The 21,422-nt window shown below is 48.9% G+C and overlaps 1 protein-coding gene across 1 annotated transcript in view; it reads right to left on the bottom strand.

Annotated features, from left to right (window-relative positions):
* Window positions 1–21,422, bottom strand: part of robo2 (roundabout, axon guidance receptor, homolog 2 (Drosophila)) — a 255,867-nt gene that overhangs the window by 126,209 nt on the left and 108,236 nt on the right.

The raw sequence follows: 21,422 nt of genomic DNA, 5'->3' as shown, positions 1-21,422 counted from the left end.
AAATCAACACCACACACTCATTTCCCTCATGTACGGCTTTGGCTTTGAGTTCTACAATAAGGCCGCAGCCACAAACAAATGGCTCCAGCGGCTCCACTGTGGGGGGTGCGTAGTACGACGTGGCATGTGATGTGAATCCTGGATGCTGGGGAGCGGGCTGTGGCCAGATACTAATCCCCCGGAGTTGCGAAGGCAGGGGCCCCCTTCTTTCTTGTGGAGCCCGCAGTGGGTGATCGCAGAGTCTGGCTGCTATGATAATGTCGGCCCTCAGTCAGGGAGCTGTGTTTGTCTGTGACCAGGTCTTAACCCCGGAGATAAGGGACCCCGGGCCTCACACGCATTTACATCTCTATGGCCGCAGAGACCAGGGCTGTGCACCACAAGGGTTTTACCAGAAAACTGTCAGACAACGGCACAAGGGCTAAGAGAGGTAGAAAAGATAGGGAGAAAATACACTTTCCACCAAGATTATTTTTTCTATAGTTTCTGGTATCCATGTTTACCGCAATATATATATTACACTTTAAAATTTTGAAGTAGGGAGTTGTTATTCAATTGTAATGAATTTAGAGCTGGTGCAGGTGCTTCAATATAGGATTCTCTAGTCCAGACCTCATTTAGCAATGTATATATGCCTTAAATACCTGATATATAGTAAAACAAAATACCACGCTAAATAACAACAGAATATCAAAATGTGTGCGCCAGTACCACCACCACAAAATACCAGGGAAAGACGATAAAGAATTCCGCCTGATGTCAAACGATCAAGCCGCCACCTCAAAGCACACCTCACGCCTGGTGCCTTTGCCAGGCCCCACTATGGGACTCAAACAGCAGAAGAGGTCCCAGCTCTTTGTTTAGCTAGCTGTGCACCAGTTTCCCTGCCTCTCATACTTCATCCCCTGGGGAGTGAGGACAACCAGCATGCCCCCTGTCTCTCCTCCCACCAGGCAAGAAGGACAGCATGATACCCCCACCATCAGCACAAAATGCCCTGGCTATCGGTGAGTACTGTGCGCACACAGTGTCTTTGCGGGGGTTGTCCGGCCCCTGATCAGACAGGGGCATATTGACCTCTGAACAGAAGGTGGTCTGTTCTCTCCTCTTCCTAATTTGCCCTAATTCCCTCCATTTCCCTGTCATTGATTAGTGATCAGCCCCGGTGTCTTGCTCTAAGTGGGGCCACAAACAGCTAAGGGGGGGGGCTGGTGGTAGTAGCAGGGGCCACATGCAGTACATATCCCAGTGATCTAATCTGGGCGGCTCTGTCTGCTGCTCTATGGATCGGCTATTGGCTCCTGGAACTCAGGATATCCATGCCGTGTGCATTTTGACCTGTACATGTCCCCCTTCAGGCAGATATCCCTGGTCCGTCTTACCCCAGTTGCACTCTGGGTAACCCGATCCCCCAGTATTGAATGCTGTTTTTAAGGCAAACAGGGGGGGGGGGGGAGGAAAGTAGGGCATGTTTGTAACAAGGCGGTAAATGGCTAAATGAATGGAGCATGGTGACATTGATAAATGGTGAGAGGGAGAGACAAAACACTGAATTGGACACCCCAGTCTTTTTCCTCAAACTGAGTGTCAAATGTGCAATTTATTTTTATCTCATCGGAGCATCTGCTTCACCCATAATCCGGCAGGCTGTGGGCTCCCGACCTCAGACGAGCGAGGCGTTCCACGCCGCACTAAACTGCGGCGACTGCATTTTGATTCCTATCAGTCTAATTTCTTTTAATCCAATTTCGTACCCCAATCTACTGCCTTCTAATCACTTAAACCTTGGGTCTCCCATCTGTCCGCAACTCTGGTTGGAGAAATCCACACAGCAGATGCCGTCGGCAATTGCCCTTCCACTGCCAGGGAAAGCAGAGTGTGGAAGCCAGGCCGCACTGACTTGGCTGGGCAGGAGTCTTTACCTGGGTGGAGTTTGGACATGTGGAGTGAAGGGAGATCTATAGCAGCACTTCCCGCAAACAAAACATCAATCTCCATTCTGCGTTAAGCACCTGGGATGGGCTGCCAGTTGGTATGAATAACATCTCGACTTCCACACAACTTTCGCAGGTGCACAATTATTATTTTTTTGCATCTATGCTGTGTGTGTGTGTGTGTGTGTTTGTGTGTGTGTGTGTGTGTGTGTGTGTGTACGAATGTGTGTAGATCCGTGCATTAAAGTACATGCACCTCCCGAATCTCGGGTCCAGCCTAAGTGCTTGTTAGTCCTCATTTCATGCTAAGCGCTACTCATCACAGATGGTGCAGGGTAAAAAAAATAAAAAAAGGATAAAAAAAGAAGGACTAATGACTGGCCTGCGCCTGGGGCCTGCATCGCAGCCCAGCTCCTTCTCGCAAAAAAAAAAGAGAGAAACTCCATTTTCCAACTTCCTGTCGGGGAGGCTATTCTCATTCCCCCTCTTTTTTCACGGGAAAATGTGCTTTCTGTTGCTCTCTTAATGCGATCATCGGCGCTGCGCAATCAAGTACTCTCTGAGCCGAGGCCAGTCCACTCCACCGGGTCTCAGGGCGGCGCGCTCTCCAATCAAACCGCTGTGATTCACCCCGTCTGCAATAACACCACCATTACTTTTCCACCACCGCCGCCTCCGCCGCCGCCGACACCGCAGCAACATAACCATGAGCTCCCGGAGGAGGGGGGAGGATGGGGGAGGGAGGGGTTGTATAAGGGTGAGAAGGCAGAGGCGCAAACAAACGAGGCGTCAGCAGCAGCGTTAGCAGCAGAGGAGCGCGGGGATGAAATCAGAAAGGGCTTACTGGACCGGAGTCCTCTTTGTCCCTCTACTTACACTGAACTCACTGAAATTGGATGTTGTCCGGCGTGTAGTGTCACGGAGCCAATACACTCTCGGCCTGCGCTTCCTGGATGTGCGACCTCTTTACGGGATGTATATTAGTGTTTATGTTGTTGTTGTTTTTTTGTGTGATGTACCCCAAATTGTGTATGTGTTTGTGTTATGTCGCTACAAATGTGACCTTAAAAAACACCAAAAGGTCTATTGTTTGTATCTTGCCTGGAATTTTAGCTCACACCACAGCAAGAGAGACATTATGCAGTCCGACCGGGCAAAACCCCCCCCCTAACCTTTTTTGACTCAGCTAGCAATTAGCATTTAGCTTTTGCTATCTCAGCCAGTGCATCTGCAATCAGCCCGATCCCACACTGGTGGCCACACAAGCAGCAGGGCTTGTTCTATTAACTTTATCATGTATGTATTCACGTGTCCGACAGAAGGTCAGGCCTTTGATGATCTTTTTGTAATTATTTTTGTTAGCTCCCCGGAGAAATCCTGGCCCACCACCCGAATCAATACACACGAGTCCAAGGCAGAGCATAAAAAGAAAGAGCTCCCTAAAGAGTTATTAGTTATTCTGCCAACAGACAGCGTGTGTGTGTGTGTGTGTGTGTGTGTGTGTGTGTGTGTGTGTGTGTGTGTGTGTGTGTGTGTGTGTGTGTGTGTGTGTGTGTGTGTGTGTGCGTGTGTGTGTGGTGTGAGTGTACTGATCTTCCAACGCCAGTGCTTGAAGCTCAATAAATCATTAAATAGAGGAAAGAAACAAAAAATGAAACACAAAAATAACAACCCCTAGCCTTAGACTCAATGATAGGATCTAGAAAAGCTGGACGTTATGCATTCATGTGTTTATACGCGCAGCGTTGGCTGGAACTTAGTAGAAGCCGAGCCAATGCAAAATTATTTAAAAAACAGAAAATCCAGTCGAGTCAATTATTCATTAGACCTCTGTTGTCCAATCGTTTGCCTCTCTATCTCCCTTTCTCTTTAACTCTCCACGGTCTACCGCCTTTCTCTGTGTCTGCACACACACACACACACACACACACACACACACACACACACACACACACACACACACACACACACACACACACACCCTGCTGTTAAGCCCCCATTCTGCAGGGAGGGGGACAGAGTTGTATCCATCATGTCATCAGACGGGAAATGGGAGAGTGGGGGTAAAACGGGGGGGGGGGGGGAGTGGTGGCCTTGGGGACGGATGTAACCGGCCGCTCAACTCCTCTTACGCTGCCCTGCCGGGACCCCCGCGCGCCGACCGCTCCACACCCAGAATTCATCATCTTTACGGCGGGGCTGTCAGCAGCCTGGCCGCCCCCCCCTCCAGGCCCCCGCTCCCCGCGCCGTCACCCTACACTACCTGCTGCCTGCCCCCTGTAGAACCCGAGCGGGGGCCATGGATATAGCCGGAGACACGTGGGCTACAGTGGGGCCGGGCGGCGCGTGAACGCACTCAGGGACACACCTGCGACCGCTGCGTTTAGTTTGGTAAAAGACGTGATATGAACCAAATGGATGGAATTAGCGTAAGGTAATACGTCTTAGTGGCACTTAATATAACTGGAAGCTCTGTAAGCTTTATATGTAAAGGCTTCTTCTTTGAATCTGGCTTCTTTTTTTTGTCAAGCACTAAATAGTATCCGCCAAAAGTGCATATCTCAGCCACATCTTCTTCTAAAATACAAGAAAGAGGGAGAGCTTTCTATCGATGTCACATACTGGTCTGTGTTCCACTTCAGTGAGATCTCTCCCTCTCCCCTCTCTCTCTCTCTCTCTCTCTCTCTCTCCCCCTCTCTCTCTCTCTCTCTCTCTCTCTCTCTCCCCCTCTCCCCCTCTCTACCTCTCTCTCTCTCTCTCTCTCTCTCTCTCTACCTCTCTCTCTCTCTCTCTCTCTCTCTCTCTCCCCCTCTCCCCCACGCAGAGCAAACACAACTCCCCTGCATAGGTAATTCTAGGAGCGGCCCCCTCTCTTCTCCCTCTGCAGTCACGCTTGCTTCCAACAATTATCAGATAGAATTCCAGTTGCAGGGAGAGTATTTTGGGACGTGGTGTGTGTGTGTGTGTGTGTGGTGGGGTGCGGGGGAGAAGGGGGGAGAGAGTGGCTTCTTGACTTTCTATCTGTGTGTTTGTCCTCTCTGCCTTCATGCAGTCAGTGCGTATAAATAGATAAGGCCGGGAAACTAAATATCTGATCCTGCCACAAAAAAAGAAAAATGGCTGATTCACATGCGTGCATTACAAGCAGCCTCCTCCCCCTCCTTCCTTCCTTCCTTCCTTCCTCCCAGCCCTCATCTTCCTCTTTCCTTAGATATTCTTCTTCATCTCCCTCTCTCTCTCATCTTGGCAATAATTTGCTTCAATTCACATCAACGGCGAGTGAATCTTTCTCCGTTCCAAGAGATAGTTTCAGCCAGAGTGCAGAGAGACAGATAGAGAGAGAGAGAGAGAGAGAGAGAGAGAGAGAGAGAGAGAGAGAGAAATACAGACAGAGAGAGGGAGAGAGAGACAGAAATACAGACAGACAGACAGACAGACAGACAGACAGACAGACAGACAGACAGAGAGAGAGAGAGAGAGGGAGGCAGACAGAGAGAGAGAGAGGCAGACAGAGAGAGAGAGAGAGAGAGAGAGAGAGAGAGAGAGAGAGAGAGAGAGAGAAAGAAGATTTGTTTGACTGGAAACAAATGAATGGCAAACAGGTAGAAGGGGAGCGGAGGACATTTTGGTTGTTCTTTTCCCGGCGGGGCCTGCGTTGAGGTGTGTGGAAGAGGAAGCACACACTGAGTGCCCTCTCTGTCTGCAGGCTGCCTCCCTGCAAGGACCCGTGGAGCCAAGGCTGGTTCTCTGTAGGGGCCGTCAGGCCTCTTGACGGGAGAGAAGGGGCACAGTGAACTGTGTGATGCAGATTAAATGATTTCCAATTCCGGGGCCCGGTCATGCATGTGGCCTCGGCGCACCACCTATGTGTTTTTCGTGTTTTTCTCCCCTGCTGTACCTCATCCCCCTGTGAAGACACCGTGCAAGCCAGACGGCTCAGCTTCCTGCCTGTGTGCCTTCTACAGAGCACTGTTGCGCCAACATAGTGAATAAGCCATGTGTCCACACGTTTGCCTTGATTTGATGATGATGATGATGATGATGAGGTGTACGACTGGTGCATTTGTTTAGGCTTTGCATTTGCGTGGGCGCGTTGGTGTGTGAGTGTTAGCTCGGAATGCATGGGTACTATGCACGCATGAAAGCGTGTGTCGCCGTGCAGGTGTGTGCTCAGAGTTCCAGGTGCATGTAGGTCTGGGGTTCTACAAAATAATAAAACACACTCACTTTGCAGAGGCCTAGCATTGAAACACTTCTGCCAGAAACAGACAGAGACAGAGACAGAGACAGAGACAGAGACAGAGAGAGAGAGAGAGAGAGAGAGAGAGAGAGAGAGAGAGAGAGAGAGGTGGATGTGCCGTGCCATGCAATGAATGGGCCGATTGATTCTCCCTCAAGCATTGTAATCTCCTCAGTCCACCTGCATTGCTTAGCTGCCCTTGCAAATTGAATAGTGAGGTATAAATAACTGCTTCATCGCTTCAGAAATTAGGGCGAGAGGGCAGAGAGAGGTGGGAGGGAGGGAGGCTGGGTGGAGGGGGTTCTAACGGAGGGGGCGAAGGTGGGGGTCAGGCAGGGGGTGAGTGTCGGGGTGCCTATGATACACAGTGTGGAGAGATGAGTGGGTAAGTGGGCGGGGAGGTGTTGAAACCAGGACTGTAGCGCATACATTGCCATCTCTGAACCCCACCTCCGGGTGTCAATAAGGGCAGTAAACAGCTTCGGCCAGACCCTGCTGACACCGCTAGCCCCAGCTAGCCTCATAGACCGGCATGTCAACTCATTATGATAAGAGCCATAAAAGCCATGCACCCTCAACAGGCTAGATTAGGCTAATCAAATGGCCCTCCTGTGGTAGTTCAACAAGAGTGCATGTGCACGTGTGTGTGTGTGTGTGTGTGTGTGTGTGTGTGTGTGTGTGTGTGTGTGTGTGTGTGTGTGTGTGTGTGTGTGTGTGTGTGTGTGTGAATTCCCCCAGATGAGATTTATGAAATGTCTATTCCTCGGGACACTTCATCTCCTCTGGCTTAGGGGTAGAGGGTGAGAGCAGCAAATAAGTGGATAAAGAACTCATTCAATTTAGCCATGCAGAGCCACGTTTTCAAGCCCAACAGAAAAGCAATGGGATTTGATGGTCATTAACGATGGTCACACACACACACACACACACACACACACACACACACACACACACACACACACACACACACACACACACACACACACACACACACACACACACACACACACCTAGAGCCACCACTTCTAAATATCATAACTCTAATACGAGCTGTGCATTACAGAGGGCGGGGGAAGGGGAGAATACCTGAATGACTTACGGCCCCAAGCAGCTCTCCTACATTACCATGATCCAGGAAGGGAGGGAGCAGAGGGTTCAAACATTCGTGGGGGGGGGTTAAGATTACGGTCGTATTTTTGGTATAAACCCCTCCGATTTTAGTGTGACAAGTGGGTCACATACTACTCTCTGCGCCCCGACTTACCCCCCTCCCCCGACACCAGCATAAGGAAAAACACTCACTTGGAGCCTGTTCCACAAATCCACACGCCCAGCAGAGCCGGCGCAACCGGCTTACCGAGCCCCGGTTAGAATCCAGGGCAGCGGTATCAAGAAAAAGAGGCAAATACTACCACACCATTTTTTGGAAGTGCCCCACTGGTTGTGTGATGTAGTCGAAGCGTGGGCTAGGGGGGGGGTGGAGGGTGATCGAGACGTCACGCTTGAGCGAACCATCGACCCGTCTGGAGATGGATTTGGCGGAATGGGACATTTATTCACTGGCTCCTGCCGATCCCCGCTGCATTACCGCCACGGCCAGCCCCGGCCGCCGCAACGTGACTGATAGGTGCCGACGCTGGCCGGCCCGTCTCTCTCTCGGCCTCACGCTCCCTCGCACGCGAGAAGGACGCGCTCCTGCATTTCCATCAGCCGCGGCCCTGACCTCATCCTTTAAGAAACCCCCCGGCGAGACGCTCAGGGTGAGGGTGAGGGCGCGAGGGGAGACACGGGGACACCGCGAAGAACAACGAGAACTACGATCGACGCCGTATCCGGTGCTCAAGATCACAAGCACTGGGAAGTGTGAAGAGAGAGGGGGGAGAGAGAGTGAGAGAGAGAGAGAGAGATAAAGACAGAGAGACAGACAGACAGAGAGTGAAAGACAGAGAGATAGAGTGAGAGAGAGAGAGAGAGGTAAGAGACAGAAAGAGAGAGTAGGACAGAGACAAAAGAGATAGAGAGAGTACAACAGAGAGAGCGAGACGGAGAGAGAGAGAGAGAGAGAGAGAGAGAGAGAGATTAAGAGAGAGAGAGAGGTAAGAGACAGAGAGAGAGAGAGAGAGTGACAGACAGAGAGCGAGTGAGAGAGAGAGAGAGAGAGACGGAGAGAGAGAGAGAGAGAGAGAGAGAGAGAGAGAGAGTGAGTGGGGGAAATTGATCAGTCTTTAATTAGCTATAAACGCTGTGTTAATTTAAACACGGCGCACCTCGTGCAGGAGCCCGTCAATCGTGGCTTGATATGTATTCAATGCAAGTCGTTAGTTACATAATGAACGCTTGCGTAAGCACTAATCTCATATCGTACGTGTGTTTTGGTTGGGCTATGTTTGTGTCAGCAATCTCGCATGTGTCACATGCATGTAGTATATCGGCAATAAAAGACTCAACATACACTGCCTGTGTAAGTTAGTGTGTGTGTCTGTGTGTGTCTGTGTGTGTGTGTGTGTGTGTGTGTGTGTGTGTGTGTGTGTGTGTGTGTGTGTCTGTGTGTGTGTGTGTGTGTGTCTGTGTGTGTGTGTGTGTGTGTGTGTGTGTGTGTGTGTGTGTAAGCGTGTAAGCGCGTGTGTGTGTAATTTATGCACACGGTGGTTGTGTGTTTGCATGCGTTTGCATTTGAATCCATTAAGACGTCCAGCTGTCCTTCAACCTGGACGCCTAGCCCTGCTACGGGGAGGTTGTTGGTTATCAGCCAACCGAACCACAACAGAATGGTAAAGGCAGGAAAGGAACCAACCGCCCATGTATTGGTGCATGCTACATCAAAAGAAAGGCAGGAAAATAAATCTTCTGAAACATTTGCATCAGAATACAGTGAAATGTGCCGGGTTTAAACCCCATTGCTTTGGAAGCTACAAAATAATAATCCATCTTCTTACTACTGGCTCCCTCTCTGTCCGTTAAACGTGTGTTTGGGAAAACACTGATGCAAAGAGGAAAAACAGGAATTAAGTGTGCGAGTGTGGATGTGAGAATTGCATCTCAGTGGTGCGGAGACAGGTGTGTGTGTATGTGTTTGTGCACGCTTGCGCATGTGTGTGTGTGAGAGAGAGAAAGACAGTGTGTCTCTGTGTGTGTCTGTGACAGTGTGTGTGTGTGTGTGTGTGTGTGTGTGTGTGTGTGTGTGTGTGTGTGTGTGTGTGTGTGTGTGTGTGTGTGTGTGTGTGTGTGTGTGTGTGTGTGTGTTATATAGGTACAGGTGTGTGAGGCAGCTGAGGGCATAAGCCTCCTTCTGCACCTCACAGACAGGTTGCTTCATAAATCCCATTCCTCCACCTCCATCCCCACCTCCCCACTGTGGGCTGTCACAGGTGTGCTGCTCCTGCCTCCATTCTACTCTGTTTGTATTCCGCCCTCATGGACGTTACAGGCAGGATACACAGCCCGGAGAAACTGACTGGAGGGCAGGCTGGTGTGGGAAAGAGGTGAGGGTGAGAAAGATACAAAGGAAGAGAGAGAGATACAAAGAAAGAAAGAAAGAAAGAAAGAAAGAAAGAGACTGGGAAAGAGTGCAGTCTTAAATGAAAAGGGAACCAGCCAGAAAAAATAAATAGAAAGAGAGAAAGAGAAAATGACTGAATGTGAGATGAGCTAAAGAAAAACGAATTAAGAATGAAAGAGGGAAGACTTGAAACCAAAAAGAGGGGCAAATCGACGAGTTAAGACCTATCTTTCAGCACTGCCTTGAACTTCACATTAAATCTCTACCTATTCCTCCAGAAAATCTCTTCTGCTTTGAAACCTTTTGTTTCTTTAAGCAAAAGGCACCCGGGCATTGAATCTCCTTCCTCTGTGTAAATGTCAGGGGTATGCATGGTTGCGGCCTAGCAAAACGGCTAGGATGAGCTATAATCTCTCCGATTAAACACACACACACACACACACACACACACACACACACACACACACACACACACACACACACACACACACACACACACACACACACACACACACACACACACACACACACACACACACACACACACACACAGTTTGACATTTCCTCGGCCACCTCAGCAGTTAAGACAATCTCAAGGCATTAGCTTAGCACAACTCCTGGGAAGCTAAGATGGCCGCATGTGTCGGAATTTCCTCTGTCGCTGTCGAGCGGTGGTTAGAAGTGACAAAAGGCTATGACTCAACCACCAAACACTGTGTTTATTTAGTCACTTTTTTGGTATTTGTTACACTGGCGGAGAGTGAAGTCTGTTGGCGTGCACTCAATACTCGCGAGCACACACACACACACACACACACGCACGCACACATACACACAACCAGCCTCAGAATGCATGCTTCCACTTGTCCTAGCGCTCCAACACCAGTCCCTTCACCTCCTCCTCCAAGTCTCCCTATCCGCCCCCGCTTTGCCCACCAACGTCCCCAGCCATTGGCTCTTGATGATCCTAATCAGAGAGTAATGCCCCAGCACCCCCCCCCCCCCAACCCAGGATGGGTGCAGCATCACCACGGTGACAGGGCTTGACTGCAGGGAGGTTGGGACGTCAAGAAGAGGAAGGGAGAATGAGGCTGAGGAAGAAGGGCTTCCTGCACATCCGGGATGATGGCTCGTCATTACCGCCATCCAGCAAATGAACCGCAATTACAGGAGCATGGCCGGCCTAAACGCTGCCAGCTCAAGCAGAACAATCACATTTGGGTGGCGGTGGCGGTGGCGGGGTGAGTCGGGTATGAGACACAGTGATGGCTCTTACACACCATGACTATTCTGCTCTCCATCGCCCGTGTATTTCTTTAATCTGGGATCGCTTTCAATTAAGAGACGCAGCGGCGTAGACCCCCAGTCATCATGGGTTAGCGCTAGCGTTGATAGCACGCAGGGGGGAGGGGGGATACGCCTTCGTTACAGACTTCCCCCCCCCCCCCTTAACAGCCCCGGGTCCTTCCTCTAGAAGAGGGTCTCTGATCGGCTGATCATTTCGGATTTTGGGTCGGCGTTCTCGGCTCACTCGAGTCCCAGGCGTTTCGCTAACAAACACAATTACCGAAGCTCCCTTGACTCAGCAGCAGGGGCCCACAGCCCTGACAGATAGGGGACGCAGGGATATCTAGGCTACCACAGCCAGGTGCCTCCTCCCTCCTCCCTCCCTCCCTCCTCCCTCCCTCTCTCCCTTTGTGTCCTCTCAGGCTGGCCCACGTCAGGCCATCCTTCACCAGCTCCCAGGGGGGAGGCAGCCTTCCTGGCTGGCTGCATGAATGCAATGTCACCGCCGGCCAGACCCCTGGATCCCTCGCAAGAATGCAGGGGTCCTCAGAATAGCACCAGGGGGCCAAGGGTGTGTGTCCTACTGTTCCCTGTTGGCGGTATTCGATTCCAGAGACAACAGCCCAGTCCATACCTGGACGGAGACAGCTGCGTTACAATAGGTTCCTTCAACCAAGAGGATTCTTCTGAACCCTTTTTTTTATTAAAATGCTCTCGCTCCATCCTCCGGCGCTACTTACTTCCATTCTTTACCATCAATCACTCGCTTTTATTTGCTTTGCTCGACCCCCTGCCTCGCCCTCTATCATCCTTTCGGCAAGTCTCTCTCTCTCTCTCCCTCTCTCTCTCCCTCTCTCTCTCTCTCTCTCTCTCTCTCTCTCTCTCTCTCTCTCTCCCTCCCTCCCTCCCTCCCTCCCTCCCTCCCTCCCTCTCTCTCTCACTAAGCGACACCATTCACACGGCTGCTCTTTGTTTGCCGCTGGTGCCCGGGCGGTGAATACAAACTCCAGACCCTTCTTGGGGGGGTTTTGTCTGCCTAAGTGGACTCTTGGAAGGGGGGGGGGCTCTTCCCCTCTCCAAGGACCCTCAGATTACCCCTGAAAGGTTCCAGGGGTGGATCTACATGGATGGGGATGGATGGAAGAGGATGGCGTGGCTGGTGGCCGAGGTGGAGAGGGTGAGGTTGGGGAGGGATGACATGGAAAAGATTGGGGTAAGAGATTCAGTGCTTTCGAGGGGAGAGATCTAAGCATCCAGCCATGCCATCGGCCAGCGCTTAGCAACCAGTGGGTTTGGCCGAACAGGAAACAGGGAGAAGCAGAAAAGCCACCACAACAAAAATAGGGGAAAAAAAGAGAAAAGAGATAAAAGGGAGAGTGGGAACCTATTCCAACCGACACAAAGGGAATTGAAGCAAATGGAGGCGTTTAGAGCAGAAAGAGAAACACATTGAAATAGCCTTGGAAACCAAAGCCTAAGCTTAGACCTGAAATGAAATGAGAAAATCTGCGGAAACAGACAGTTTGAAACAACTACAAATTTCCATTGAATTCGCAAATCATAAAAATACAAGCCTATACAAAAGATTTTTTGATATGAAGCCCAGAGCAAGCACTTGATATTTTTACTGTAAGCGTAGGAAACACAGAAGACATGTCCCTCATCCCAATTACTCCAGTAGACCAAACACTGAGCTCCTGCTCTAATGCTCTCCCCCTGTCACGCTCTCTCTCTCTCTTCACTCAAATCCCATTTTTCTGTGTGTGCGCAGAGTCGCCGATACATGCAAGTCATCACATGTAGCCTAGTCTGGGGCGAAGCACTTCTAATCCATCCATTAAAGCAGCGGGCTCGTGGGCCAATGAATCCCGGGAAGCCTTGTAAAACCAGGGCAGAAAAGGGCTGAGTTTGCACTCAAGGCTAAATTTGATGAGGAGGGGTTGAAGCTCTGTCATTAGCCTTCCTACTGTACCAAAATGTAACAGCAGGAGCACTCTCTGCCAACCCCCGAAAAACCACCATCATCATTATTATTAAAGATGAATCCAACATCTAACAAATGGGTGGGGGTGGTGGTGTGTTGGGAGGGGGGATGGGGGGCTCGGAGAGGGTGGTGGTTAAGTGTTTCAAGTTTGTGACTGATTACTATGTGACACAAAACCACAGGCCTGGAGTCTCAAAGGTTTTTTTTGTTGCGTTTTAGCTCCTCGTCGCAGTGGCAGGGCAAAGGCATACACAGGAAAAAATACACTGTCTTGTTAAATTACAGCCACAGAGGGTTCGAAGACCCACTGCCTTACGGTTTGCTGAAAGGGACACACACACACACACACACACACACACACCAGCATGCACTACGGACACACTAATTTCCCAACAGTGATGTTTTTTTTCTAACCCACACGTTTCTTGAACATAACTCCACAGGGAGTAACTGTAGCTCATTCTAAGTGTGCCAGCGCAACAGCATCACGTAGGCCTAGGCTACTGGTGTTTCAGCCAGCCTGCCAGCAGCGAACCCAATCCGACGGTATCTGCTGTGTGGTCCCACTGTTTAGTCCCTCCGTTTAAGCAGCAGCGTAATTGCACTCGGTGGATGTTATCTGTAGTCGAGCAGGTCACGGCCATAGGTCTGCTGGCTTCATAATGTCCGCAGTGAGCCATTTAATAACTTGCCGAATTGGCCATCATTTGGCTATAAGAGTAGATAAGCTTTTTCCATTTAATTTTAATGTTTGACAAAATGACTTGGATAATAAATAAATAAACAATGTGGTTTTTTTTCAATATAAAATTAAATATTTAATTATAATAGTAGTAATATAAATAATACCTTATCATACCTCAAAATAATAATCATATTGATATATATAGGCAACTAATTCTAAGAATAAACTGCACAATTTACTTTATTACATTATATTGAATGAGTCTAGGCCAACTGTAGCTACCGCTTGACTGAGGACTATAATTGCCTACCTGATATTGGTTATGAAATATTAACCAGCACCCAGATGATAATGAGATGGTGTAAGACGTGAACCAGTAATAAATTAATAAATGCCACTGTAACTCCGAAATAGTGAGCTTTGTAGTGCGTCTGAGAAGTAGACTATAGTATATAAAAAAATGCAATGGCAAGAGACGTGGGACAACTTACCATCAACTTGAAAATACAGTAATCCGCCAACGAGGATGAGTGCTAGCGGACCCATACTAGCACATTAAACATCCACAGCTGGCGCGCAAATCCCTCGTCTCACTGCGAAATGTCCGAAATAAAAAAAACACCTATATTCCTTCTGTGTCACAAAGTTGGGAATAGCTCCTAGTAACTGACTAAAGCCAGTTTCAATGTCCGAGGAATAAGAGGATCCATCCTAGAGCGGGGTTACCCCGAGCTCGGGCAGGAAGACATATCCACAGATCGCTCCTCAGACCCTATCACTCACTCGCGATCTTAGAAAGTGTCTAACAGAAGGACCTACTCGAGTCCAACCCCCCACCCCTTCTTCCCCTTAGTTTAGGAAGCCAGCTCAACTGGGGTTCCACGTGAAAACCTCCGCGATCCCGTCCACGGGGGAGTAAGCGTGCGCTTCCTCGCGGGTCCTCTGTTCCTTGGGATGCGTCTTGGAGCACCTTGAGGTGGGTCTCAAGCGGCACCCTCACCAATCTTCGCGGACGTCTCCTCCACTTGAATAAATATTTGTGAGAAGGTCACAAATAAGTCCTTTGGGATTCGTGCAAAAATATAAAATAAAAAGTGGTTCAAACACAACACAACACCACTGAAGAAGCCTCGCTCCGAAACCCTCCTCGTAGGCTCGCAGAAGCGTAAGCCTTTTTTTAAACAGTGTTGTCAATTCCAGTACATGTCAGTGTGAACATGGATTCTGCACTCCTTCCTGCGGTTCCAACGGCGCGGCCACTAGGGGCGCTCACAACACGGGGAGTCCACGGTCTATGCTCACTCGGCACAGCCGCAACTCCGACTGATCGCACACACACAGCACCGAGAAGCGGAGCGTCAGGAGAGAGCTCTGGGAAGTGGAAAGGGAGAGAGGAGCAGGGAAGGACGGAGAGGGAGAGAGCGACGGAGAGAAAGAGAGAGAGGAGAAAGAGTCGTCTATCGGGGCTACTTTGAATCTCGGTCTGAATCTCATGGTCTAAACCTGTCCATTGTTAAAGATTGCCAGCCTTTCCGCATGAAAGTACGAATAGGAGGACGCATGAAAAAATCATGTCTGTTTTCCCTTTCACTCACAATAACTCTTTTTGGTTTTTGTGTAAAGCGGCCAACAGGTAGGACCAGGCCCACTGCGGACGGGCTGACGCTGCGCCAATCCGATTTGAAGCCATTGTCTCAGTGATTGTCTTTCAATTAGGCCCTATTTGATTGATTTCGTTTTGTGATGTCGATACATAAATATTACCATTTGATTTGATTGAAAAAATAAACAATTATCATCATCTTTATTATGAAGTGCGTCTGTGCTGTGTTGACCAGCCGTCGTCAATGATGAAAACATGCTAAATCCGCGTCCTTTTCCATTTTTAGGCTACAGTGTTTTAGTCGGGAGACCATGTGCGTAGTGATTGATGAGAATGAGATGTGACTAGTGCATAGCCCTACTGAATACTAGTCAGGCAAATTTAAATGATTCCTAATTTAAAAAAAGGTATCATAGTCCTGCATTAAGAGAGGGCACTGCTCCCTCGACATCAATAAGTTCATGCGTAGGATAGGTCTGGGTATGTCTTATAACATGCTGCAGTCCGGCTGGGTTCATGAAGGTGTCCAAAACATGCTGTGTCTGTGGAGCCTCGGTCGGCATCTAAGGTCTGATGCAGAGAGAGGAGCTTGCGTTTGGTCCGCCCTACTGCTAGCGCACTGTTTCACTTCTATAGTGTTACTACTTGATGAAAAATAAATAAATAGATAAATAAGGTATGAGCTGCGAGCTCCCCCTACCGGCCACAGTCGTAATGATTTTTTAGGTCAAAGAATGGGTGTGGAACACAGCGGCTGAATCAAAAATGATTTCACCCGGATATAGACAAGATATTGATATTTTGGATAATGTTGGGCAGCATAAAAACATGTTACGCCCATGTTATGTCATTATAGTCTATTAAACTTGTGGATTTAAACTTAAAGGCAAAAATATCCCTTGAAAAATATATAAATAAATAGTTAAAATAAGTAATCTAACAGGTTGGTAGTCTTTTGACACACCCAATAACAGATAGCACACCAGCGTTCTAGCCAGAAAGCCTGAACAAATCTGGCAGAAATCCAAGTCACCACCATGCATTAGTCTGTCCCGCTTTCCATAGTGGAGTCAGGTATGTGTGTTAGGGCGTGCCTGTGTGTGCACGCTCGTAAGAGGGGAGAAACTCAGCCATAATGATTTGACTCCCCTCCATGTTGCTCTTTGTTGCGTTCCCTACTTTGTTTGTGGGGCTACGTGTCGCAACCTGCCCTAAAAAGGACTTCCAGACACCTGGAACACGCCACACGTCTGCCTGCGCCGGCGGCAGCTCAGAGACCGTGATCCGTCTTCATGTTTTAATGTTGCTGAGCTGCATGCAAATGCTCCATAAACACCACAGCCAGCGCTGTCCTAGATTTGGCTTGAAATGCACACGCGCGCATCCACAGAGGCACAAGAGCACACACACATACACACACACACATACAAATTCACACACATACAGAGGCATGAGCACAAACACACATACAAATTCACACACACACACACACATATTCAAACACACACATAAGCATACACTCACACACAAACAAGCACAAGCACGCACAAGCATATACACACACACACATTAGCACACTAGCACACATTAGCACACACTCATACCCAAGCACAAACACAGACACACACACACCAGAGCCCTAGGCAAACAAATATGTATTGAGTCATCAATGCTAGTGGAGGTTCAAGAGGAATAAAAAGGGAGGGAAACAGAGAATTGGAAAAAGGTCACTTAGTGAGAAGAAAAGGCCCCTTCAAAAATAAACAATCGAGTGAATCGCTCTATTGATTGAGAAAAAGACTAGAATGTAATTCTCTTTGGTTTGCCCGCTCTGCTCTTTATTAGCTGCTTTGAATCAGCGCACTGTTGTCTCTCTATCGGATGAGTGCCGGTCTCTAGGATTCTACATATCTGCGCCTGTGTCGGAAAGTGGATATTTTTTAATTAAAATGCTGGCTGTGTTTACTCAGGGCCAGGCATGTTACCGAGAGACGAGGCTAGTGATTCTAAGCCAGGGATTCATGCATCTCAGTCTATCTTGATATGAACGCATCCTTCACTCTCATGAAGAAGGATGACCAACTCCCGGAAATATCCAACAGGGTAATCCAAAACACCGGAGATTAATGGCCAACCTTATGCTAATGTTGCTAACGCTACGCTATCTTTGTTTGGCTTCATCTGCTTGCTTTCAACGTTTTATTTATTTTTTTACTTTAATTCTATAAATGAGGAACATCTGTGTGGGGTATAGGAATACATAGACAGAAGTGCTGGCATACACAAAAGCAAAGCGAGGCCAAGTTGTAGCGCTTTGGAGGGAAATATCTATAACCATTAGACACGTACAAACTGACAATTCATCATGTGCGGATGTAGAGACACAAAAGGAAGTGCATAATGGATGGAAAACATACACCCACACAGCGTGCTATAATGAAAACGTATGCCTACCGCCGTATGTCAAAAGAGATCATTTGTTTCCCCCTAAACAAATCCTAGCTCAATTACTGTCAGCTTGGTTGTGAAATTCGGTATTAATAATTCAATAAAAATAGGAAGAATCAATCAGATCATTGTCCATTATCGTCTTCGGACCACCTGATCACCACCAGAAGGATCGTGTTTCCGACTGTGGAAAGCGTTCAGCGGCTGATTAGCCTGTTAGCGTGTCCAATCGGGGTCCCTCGCCGCCCACAACCATGACCTGACCGGACGTGGCCAGGCCAGGCCGCCGAGGCCACGACCGCTGGGCTCCTCTAAAGCAGGCATTCACAACCCAACCAAGGGGTGAACCTGTGGTACCTCAAGGGTACGTGAGCAGGTTCCAGGGGGTACTGAAGCTCTAGATGTAGCTAAGATGTTCATAAATATGAATAGGGTTGATTATTCGTATTTGTTGATTGCTGGGGGTTGCAGATCAATAAAGTGGAAACCACAAATAGAAGTAGACCTCATCTACTTTCATTTTAAACTCATAGGCCACTGTTTTTAATGTTGATACTTAACGATAATCGTGTACAATTGGTTGAAAGGAAAGTATTTCTAGTTGGATGTTGAAGGAGTTCTTGAAGCATACTGATGGGGTTGTGGGGGAACATAACACAGATGGAGAAGCACTGCTCTAAAGGCCAAAACACATACATGGTAAAACATTACAAAATGCTACCTGTACCAAGAACTCATGAGCAGAATATCTTTTGTTCGTTTTAATCAACACACCAGAGGACACTTTAATGGATAACATAATGATCAAGAGCAGGATACAGTTAGCAAGAAAATAACAATCCATGGTGTTTCAAACGTGAAGTGCCACACACCCTTCATTAGCATGTCCCTTAATTGCTGCTGCTAATGACAGAGGATGCTGTTTCATCCTCCGCCGTCATTTACCAGTGAGACTCACGTCTGCTTCACCGTATAGAGGCATGCTGTGGCCAACAGGGGGTCCGGAGATACAGAGAGATGGATAGAGACAGAGAGACAGAGATAGACACAGACAGGGACAGAGAGAGACAGAGACAAAAACAGAGAGAGGGAGAGACAGAGAGTGGTAGACAGAGAGACACAGAGAGAGGGAGAGAGGGAGTAGTACTATTATTGTTATTTTACCTTATTTCATTGTTTAACTTCTTAAGCAATGTCATACAAAATCTGGCCATTTAAGCTCGAACTGAATCGGGAGAGAGGGAGAGAGAGAGACACATAGAGAAGGCAAATGAGAGGGAGCGAGAATGAAAGACCTGGAGAGACAGAGACAGAGAGTCCACAGTGTATCTACAGGGCAGGACTCCCCCCAGCCTGTCTGTGTGAGGCAGCAGTGCCATCACACCAGAGGGGGAGGAAGGTTTTCGTTTAGGACATCATAGCTCAAGACAGGGCCCGGACATGGCGTTCTCTGCATAAGGAGCTCCACCATGAATCAAGTGCAGAGAGGGGACAACACAGAGAAACCTGAGGAGGTTTATCTAGCGCTCCCCCCCCCCCCCTGTCCATCAGACGGAGAGCTGGGAAGGTGTTTTTAATTGTGCAGTGGGTCAGAGGTTTCCGTAGCAACATCCTTCATGATCAGAGCAGAGTGGTATTCAGGGAGCTCTGAGCCAGCCCTCCCCCGCCCCTTCTGTGTGCATGTGGATGTGTGTACGTGTACGTGAACGCATGTGTGTGTGTGTGTGCGTGTGTGTAGGTGAGCATTTGTATGTGCGTGTGTGTGTATGTACATATGTGCATGTGGATGTGTACATGCGTGCCTTTGTGTATGTGTGGGTGTGTGTGTATGTAAATGTGTGCATGTGTGTGTGTGTGTACATTCATGCCTTTGTGTATGTGTGTGCGTGAGTGTGCAGGCAAGCACGTGTGTGTGTGTGTGTGTGCGTGCGTGCGCGTGTGCTCGTGAATGTGTGCATGTGAACGTGCATGTATGTGTATGTGTGAGTCTGTTGGTAAGCATGTGTTTGTGTGTGTGTGTGTGTGTGTGTGTGTGTGTGTGTGTGTGTGTGTGTGTGTGTGTGTGTGTGTGTGTGGGAAAGCATGTGTATACAGTATGTGTGAGGGCAATGTGCGTGTATGAGGAGGGACATAGAGGTGGCCAGGGTGCGCTTAATTTTCTGTACAGGAGGAGGAGGAGGAGGAGGAAGGGGGAGATTTGTAGAGGGGTGATTAATTCAGATGTCCTGGGTAGAACCACCATCACCCCAGCCCAGCCACCGTAGCGACACCTGGGGAAGGTGTGGCGGTACCTGTGAGTCCCTCTCTCCCCCGGCAGGGCAGGGCTCTTCCCCCATGATCCTCCTCTGTCAGCAGGCCTGTCAGTGGGGCCCGGATCAGGCTTTTATTAATGGGCCCCTATGCCACACACACACACACACACACACACACACACACACACACACACACACACACACACACACACACACACACACACACACACACACACACACACACACACATTAAGCTGGGCTCCCCAGGTTCACTCCACAGTTACGCAACAAGGAAGTGTGGGCGCAAGATGCCATCACCTTTAAAGAGAACTGTGCACTGAAACACACCAACATAAGGAACGGGTAGACACAAACTCATGCACACAAGCATAAACACAAACCCACACACAGGTATCCATATATATACACAAACATCAAATTCACGCACGCACACACACACACACACACACACACTCACACACACACACACACACACACACACACACACACACACACACACACACACACACACACCTAAACACACAGACACACACATACATACACACACAAACACATGTATCCACATATACACAAACATCAGAGACCCACACGCAAAAGTACCCAGATAGACACCCATACACTCATCCTAACCACATGCGTACAGTACACATCAACAGTCACACACTCCACCTATGACTCTAACGCATCCCAGCATAACGTTGAGACTCAATCCAACGGGTCTTCATTGTTTAGCCATTGTTTAAACAAGCCCTGGCTGGACGACAGGGAATCCATCGCCATGAGGTATTCCTGTTGGACCTTGGCTTTAACCTCCGCGATACACACGCACTGCCTGAGGGGAACTAGACACACAGTTACACAGACAAACCTGTGAACCTCTCACCGTGATGCATCGGTAAGCCCAGCACCTCGCAAACTCATACTCTCGCGTCGGAAACACATCTGGCCAGGCTGTTCCTCTGCCAAAGCGTCTCTCTCTCCTTGACTATTTTAAACCTGTGGCTGTGGAACATGACACAAATGCGCTAGCGGAGTGACAAAGAGCGGAGTAGCCGATCCAGGATAACATCATACAAAGCCCTACGGATCCGGGTTTTTTTTCCCGAGCCAATCAGGAAGACGCTGTCGGAACCATGGCACAAAGCAACGAGACATCCTCTGCCTGGCTGATACTCCCAGAGAGAGGGGCTTATTGCAGGGGGCAGGGGGAGGACGCGCCGGAGGGGGGGAAGTATGGACGATGGGACACCTGAGCTCCGTGTGGATGGAGGACATTATCAGCAGCACATGGGCTTTGTATGAATGTTCAACCCCCCCCCCCATCTTCGTCAGGTTTCACCGGGGCAGGGGGGAAATGGGATTACTGTGGGGAAGTCCTTGGATTATTTATTTATTTATCTACTTAATGGGGAGCTTAGTCCTGTTACTGTCTTGTACCTTACTGAGGTTTTTATGTTTCGAATGAGAAA

This window comes from Gadus macrocephalus, chromosome 16 (assembly GCF_031168955.1).
Source record: "Gadus macrocephalus chromosome 16, ASM3116895v1".
Taxonomy (NCBI): domain Eukaryota; kingdom Metazoa; phylum Chordata; class Actinopteri; order Gadiformes; family Gadidae; genus Gadus; species Gadus macrocephalus.
The sequence above is the reverse complement of the archived record's forward strand: the minus strand, read 5'-3'. Positions and strand labels throughout refer to the sequence as shown.